At 36.4% G+C, this 7,080-nt stretch overlaps 1 long non-coding RNA gene across 1 annotated transcript in view; it reads left to right on the top strand.

The window, feature by feature from the left end:
- The first annotated feature begins 894 nt into the window (after positions 1 to 894).
- Positions 895 to 7,080, top strand: part of LOC135102206 (uncharacterized) — a 6,655-nt gene continuing 469 nt past the window's right edge. The window contains exons 1-2 of the long non-coding RNA XR_010269590.1: positions 895 to 2,010; positions 6,527 to 7,080. The exon at positions 6,527 to 7,080 is cut by the window's right edge and continues 469 nt beyond it. This is a non-coding gene — a long non-coding RNA (uncharacterized LOC135102206). The remainder of the gene's footprint in view (positions 2,011 to 6,526) is intronic.

The raw sequence follows: 7,080 nt of genomic DNA, 5'->3' as shown, positions 1-7,080 counted from the left end.
AAGAAATTTCTGAAGCTGACTATGGAAAACACAATGATGCAATAGGTGACTGAAATTACAAGATACAGGGGAGATGACGAACCAGCAATACTAGATCTAATACTAACGAAAGGAATCGACCTAACTGCAGAATTAAGATACGTGTGCCCCTATGGGAAAAAGTGACCGATAATGATGTCAGTGAAGAGGATGAATCATACAAAGAAAATAGGAGATACTATGGAAAAGCGAATATATATGATCTTAAGAAATTTTATGAAGAAATGGACTGGGAAAAGCTGAAAAGAGCGAATTATGTGCAAAACAAGTATGACAGTGGAAATATATGAGAAAGGAGTGAATAAATGTCCCATTATACAAACCTAAAGAAAAAGGAAAACAGGTGTGGTTCAATGCAAGATGTGCAAGTGCAAAGAAAAAAAATACGAAACATGGATAAGAATGAAAAGAATCGAAACAAAAAAAAAATATAGAGTTTAAGATAGAAAGAAATGAATGTGAAAATAAGCAAGAAATGAATGTGAAAATAAGGGGAGAGGAGAAAGGATATGAAATAGATATACAGTATTATTTTGAGATAAGAGCTAATTAACTCGTAAGTCAATCTACTGGTATGTCAAACGAATTTTCCCCATTAAAATTAACTGAAATATCTTTAATCCGTTCCAGCCCTTAAAAACAAACATCCCCAAACCACCCAAAATGATAAAGAAAAAAAAAAAAAAATTAAGAAATACACATGTATACTTTACCAGTGCATAATACATATATATATATATATATATATATATATATATATATATATATATATATATATATATATATATATATATATATATATATATATATATATATATATATATAAAGTTACTTAGTGTTCTTACCTTGGAGACGGACGTTTGCGGCTAACGGAGGTGGATGGCGGAGGAGGAGGGAGGGAGGAAGGGATGCAGGCACCATTCATATGTCAACATTAAACGTAAACTAAAACTGCACTAAAACTTCACTAAAACTGCACTTTCTTTAAACAAAACCAAAACTGCATTTTCTTTACTTTAAACCAAACTAAAACTGCACTTTCCCTGAAACTGAAACGGCACATTCTTAACTGTAAAAAAAAAAAAAAAAAAAATGCAGTTTAACTTTAGACTTAGCTTAACACAACACTACATTTTTCAATTATCCTCCGTTTTTTTTTTTTCTCTTCTTTTTGGCACTTTTTCAGCACTTTCACTTGCAGGTCTTTTGAAAAGAACCTATCCAAAAGAGCCTTACTTTCGCCTGCCTTCCAAAATGTTACGGAAATGAGTCAAACAAGTCTCACTTTAATGAGACTTGTTTGACTCATTTCCGCAACATTTTATGAAGTGATGAAGCACGACCAGTTGAAACTTTTTCTGGGTGTTTCTTTTCAATGAAACTTGAAAGCTTCTCCCATATTGCCAGCATGTCTTTAATTTCACTTGTAGAAATCATTTCCTCTGGTTCTACCTCCTCCTCTCTACTAATCTGCAGAACCTCCGTATGTTGCATCATCTGTAGCTCCTTCAACTCGTCTGTTGAGAATTCATGTTCCTCGACGAGTTCGTGAACGTCACTCTCATCTACCTCCAGACCCATCAGCATTCCGAGGGACACAATCTCCTCCAACACTTCTGACTCGGGTTCAATCTCGGGTTCAAATCCTTCGAACTCCCTGTCTGCAACATCAGGACATAACTCTTACCTTGCGGAGCTCAAGATTCGAAACCTTTTCTTGTAACCCCCTGTCATGCCAAGTCATTAATGCGTAAGCATATCACGATGTTGTAGTGCTCTTTCCAGAACTCCCGAAGGATTAGATTAGTATTCTCGGTCACCTCATAGCAGCGGCGGAACAAATACTTTGTGTAGAGCTTTTTAAAGTTGGAGATGACCTGCTGATCCATAGGTTGTAAGATTGCAGTCGTGTTGGGAGGTAGAGGACTTTCACGCATTTGAATTCGTCGAGGATGTCATCTTCAAGGCCAGGTAGGTGCGCTGGAACATTATCCAGAATGAGTAATGCTTTCATCGGGAGTTTTTTCCCCTGAAGATACTTCTTCACTGTAGGACCAAAGACGAGATTTACCCATTCGGTAAAAAACTGCCGAGTAACCCATGCCTTAGCATTGGTGCGCCACATAACCTGCAGTTTCTTTTTAGGAATCTTGTTCGTCTTAAAGGCTCGAGGATTTTCCGAGTGATACACTAGAAGTGGCTTGACTTTACAGTCACCACTAGCATTTGCACACAATGCAAGTCAGACGGTCCTTCATAGGTTTATGGCGTGGCAGCTTCTCCTCTGCATTTTCTTCCATAATAGTCGCGTTTCATTAGTTGAAAACTTGTGGGGCGATGTAGCCTTCCTTCTCAATAAGTGAAGCAAAACGTGTGACGTGTAATCCTCCGCTGTCTTAACGTCAACACTTGCAGCTTCACCATGCCTCACCACCGAGTGGAAGATAGTTCCCTTCTTAAAATTTTCGAACCAGCCATGACTTGCTTTAAATAAACCTTCTGCTGCTTCTGCTGAAGTAGGTGGTGCTTGTTTCTTCAAGTCGCCGTAAATAATACGCGCCTTCTTGCATATTATAGCCGCCGACACTCTCCTGCCAGCTCTTTCTCTTTCACCACACAAGCAGAAGCTTCTCCATCTCTCCATGGATGTTTGTTATTAACTGGTTCAGAATTGTAGTTCCTTTCGTTGGTGTTGCACTTTTGATTGAATCCTTTTGTTTAAGGATAGTATAAATTGTAGATGTACTACGGTCATACTACTTTGCCAGTTCAAGCACTCCCACACCACGCTCATGTTTTTTCTATTATTTCTTGCTTCACGTCTATTGACATCATTTTTTTTTTCTTCTTCTCACCACTGTCCTTTGCACTAATTTTCTTCGGCCCCATGATATCACACATAAAAAGGTAAGTAAATAATGTGAAAATGATGAAAGAACGAGCACAGAGACGAGATCAAACTCGCTGCGCGATCATGTGGATACTGGATCAGCTGATGCTGGACCAGTGCGCTGACTAGCGGCAGCATCCCTAAGCACAACTCGTATCTCAAAATTTCGCTCACATCTCAAACAAACAAAAAAAAAAAAAAAAAAAGACCAGATCGCGACTCGTATCTCAAAAAAACTCGTATGTCAGTCTGTTCGCATCTCAAGGTTGTTGTGTAGTTGAAAAATGCAAGGACGAACCAAAAACTGTTTTACTGATTCATAAATGGAAGAATTAAAAAAGAAGAAAAAAAAAAATAGAAAGATTAAAGGATGGAAATGAAATATGAAGACCCCAAAACGACATGAGTGAATTGCTAAAACAAAAAGTTTTAACAAGTTTTCACAGAAGGATCAGAATTTAAAGAACCACAAGACGAGGAGACAAAAAAGCAAATGGGGGAAATTACTATAACGAAGTAGTTTATAAAACGATGGAGGAACTGAAAAAAAAGAAAAGCAACCAGACCAGATGGAGTATCAAGTGCAGAAAACAACTAATTGAACCAGTATATGACATAATAAATTGCTCAATATCAACTGGAAGAGTGTCTAAGGAATGGAAGTGCCAATTTATAAAAGTGGAAAGAATGAAGAACCATTACACTATTGACCAGTATTAATGACCAGCATAGTATGTAAGATCTGTTAAAAGGTGATAAAGAAGCAGCTGCCAGAATTTCTAGAAAAAAAAAAAAAAAAAAAAAAAAAAAAATATATATATATATATATATATATATATATATATATATATATATATATATATATATATATATATATATATATATATATATATATATATATATATATATATATATATATATATATATATATATATATATATATATATATATATATATATAACTTTACACGAAAGCGGTTATGTATAACTAATTTGATGAGCTTTTATTCAAGAGGTGCTAGTTGAGGGACATGGGTTGAATAAACAATGAGCGAATGTATAGGCAAAGCTCGAAGCTCCTCTGTGCTGTGCTCCTGGGATATTTTCCCAGAGAGAGTGAGGCATCAGAGGAAAAATGTTTCCTTTAGTCTGTTAATCATAATTTTCTTTGTTCACCAGATTTGGATGGAGTGTCAGGATGGATTCTAAGGGAATTTAATGAACTGGCAGAGAAAGTATGCAAAGGCATAGGTACCTCTCTGGGAGGAAAGTCCCACAAGACAGGAAGATAGCGAACTGATCTATGAATGGAGAAAAAAAAAAAAAAAAAGGAAAAACCATTAAATTACAGATCAGTGTCACTTACCAGTGTAATAGCGAAATTGCGCAGGAGATCGATAAAAAGAAATGGATGTATTAAGATATGTCTAACAACCAACTTGGGTTCAGAAGAGGGAGATTGTGTGTTATCAACTTAATGTTTCTACTCAAAAGTGATCGGTATAATGCAAACAAGTGATCGCTATAATACAAAAGAGAGATGACTTGACAGATGGTATTTACCTGGATGTGAAGAAGGCTTTAGATAAAGTGTCACATAGGAGACTGATATGAAAGCTAAAGGTGGGAGGAGTGAATGTTGGACTACTGAAGTGGCTGGAAGACTTCCTAATAAATAGAGAAATCAAAAACAAAACTTTAAACTGGTGTCCCATGATAAGTGGAGTCCCACAGGGGTCTGTTTTGGCTCCAGTTATGTTTGTTATACTGCATATTAAAATGATATGGTAAAATTATATGGTGGATGGAGTAACATGTTATATGAGTGTTTGCAGATGATACAATACTCCTAAGACAGGTGAGGCATGAGTCATTGTGAGGCACTACATAGAGATCTGGATGAAATATGGGATTGGAGTAGATGGCATATGGAGCTTAAGCTTGCCAAATGTAAAAAAAAAAAAAAATAATAATAAAAAAAAAGTAATTTGGCATGAGTGGCAAAAGATGTTCATATGACTATTAAGATGGGAAATGAGACTAGAGTGGCAAAGGAAAAAGTTCCAGTAGTGACTGTGATGGAAAATATATCTCTGGAGAAGCACATAAGAAAATAACAGGAGAAATTCTTAACTATTAAGAAACATACAGATGGCAATCATATATTTGGATGAGGAAATAGTGAAGAAAACAGTAAATCACAATGATATGACCAGGGTTAGAATATGCTGCAGTGGTCTGGTCACCCCATGAGAAGAAACATGTAAAAAAAGCTGAGAAGGGTACACAGAGTAGCAACAAAGATGGTGCCAGAACTAAAGACCCTGCAATATGCGGAAAGACTTAATAACATTAAGCTTTTGACACTGGAAGAAAAAAGAGTGAGAGAAGATCTATTAGCAATGTGCAGGATGGCAAGTGAAGTGAAGAAGTTCCATAGAAAAGATCCGTATGTGTGGAATGAGAGAAACTAGAGGACACAGAGAATGAAGATGACCACTTGCTGGAGAGAGGTGAAGTATAGCCTCCTGAGCAGAAGCATAGAATCATGGAAAGAACAGGAAGAGGAAGTGGTTTGTGCAGGAAACATCCACAATTTTAAGAGTAAGTTGGATAAAAGTAGACATGGAAATGGGACAGCATGAGCATAGCTCATGTACTGTCTCCCCCAGGAACTTTGGTTGCCAAGATACAACATACAACTTTCACATTCACACTTGGTCCCTGACAGAGAAGAGAAAGTACTGCCCTCACTTTATGTGGATCAGTTGCATGGCTTGGGCAGTTTGATAGAATAAGGCTCCTTCATAGCAAGTACTCTCCACTACCACACCTGCATGAAACCATCGATATGTGGCACCTCCATAGCTGCTTCATTCCTCACACACTCATGACTAATTTCCATTTGATTCTGTCATACACAATTATTCCACATGGTCCAGTGTCAGTCCTCTTCCTTTTAAGGCTTCTTTTAGCAGTTGAAGAGGACACTGGACCAGAATCACAGTTTCTAATCTATTTTGGTTGTTGATTAATTCTTCACTTAGCTACTGACTATGCAATATTTTCCCAAGCATTTCTAATGCCAGGCAGTGTCATTCAAAATAATGTTTCCTTTTTATCATTCCATGTGACTAAATTTATTTATGTGAATGAATAATAGTAAAATCTTTAACAGAGTAATAGAAGAGACATTTTTGTATTACCAATTTGTTACATCTCACCTCAAAAAATCTCTGGACAATTCTAAATCTTATGATCTTTAAAGAAGTCTCAGTATGGTATGGTAATGTAGTAGGTAGCATTTACTTGGTGTTTGTTGAATTAAGCTCAGTTTTGGAAATGTGTGAATTGGTTTGACCATTTTAATCACAAATCAACTTCCATTACTGTGAAAACTTTTTGTAGGTGATCCCTCATTCTTTTATTTTGAGAAAATACCTTGAATGAGGGTGATGATCATGATGACTTTTGTATTGCTCTTTGGAATGATCTACAGATCATGCAATTTTTTGACTAGGTACAAACCTTGATCTAAATTTCTTACATTTATCAGAGAAGATGGAAAAGTTGTTTATTTTATTTTTTACTTCTCCAGATTTTTCCAGGAAATGGCAGTTAATGACTTCAATTGTAACAGCAGTATTCTTGATCACATCATAGAAATGTTCCACACTGCAGTACAAAGATTGAAAACTGGAGAACAGGTGAAATTTTGCGAGATTCCCTTGGGTAGTTTTAAAGTTTATAAATAAATGGCAAGTTCATTTTATAGTAACTTGAACAAAAGAAAACTAGCCTCTACCTCATGGTGTCAATGTCTTTGTTTATCAGACATGAACAACATAGGCACTGTTTTTCACCTGTCTCAGGAGAACAGACAATCATTTGGATTGTGGCAAAAGGAAGTGATTATGCCAATTTTCAGGAGAGGTACAACAGATGGAACCTGTTGATGCTGGTGTCTCCTTGGTCAGTATTTCATGCTCTCTTGAATGACTGTATAGCTGGCATTACAAGTGGCCCCACATGTTTCATGCAGTACACCAAATTGTCCCAACAGGATACCTTATGCACCTTCACATTCCTTATTTAGTGTTACAGCAGTGAAAATATTAGTGGCTAATATAAATCTTCATGCAGACTGATACA

The sequence above is a fragment of the Scylla paramamosain genome, chromosome 7 (genome assembly GCF_035594125.1).
Source record: "Scylla paramamosain isolate STU-SP2022 chromosome 7, ASM3559412v1, whole genome shotgun sequence".
NCBI lineage: Eukaryota > Metazoa > Arthropoda > Malacostraca > Decapoda > Portunidae > Scylla > Scylla paramamosain.
This window is presented reverse-complemented; position numbering and strand designations above follow the sequence as displayed.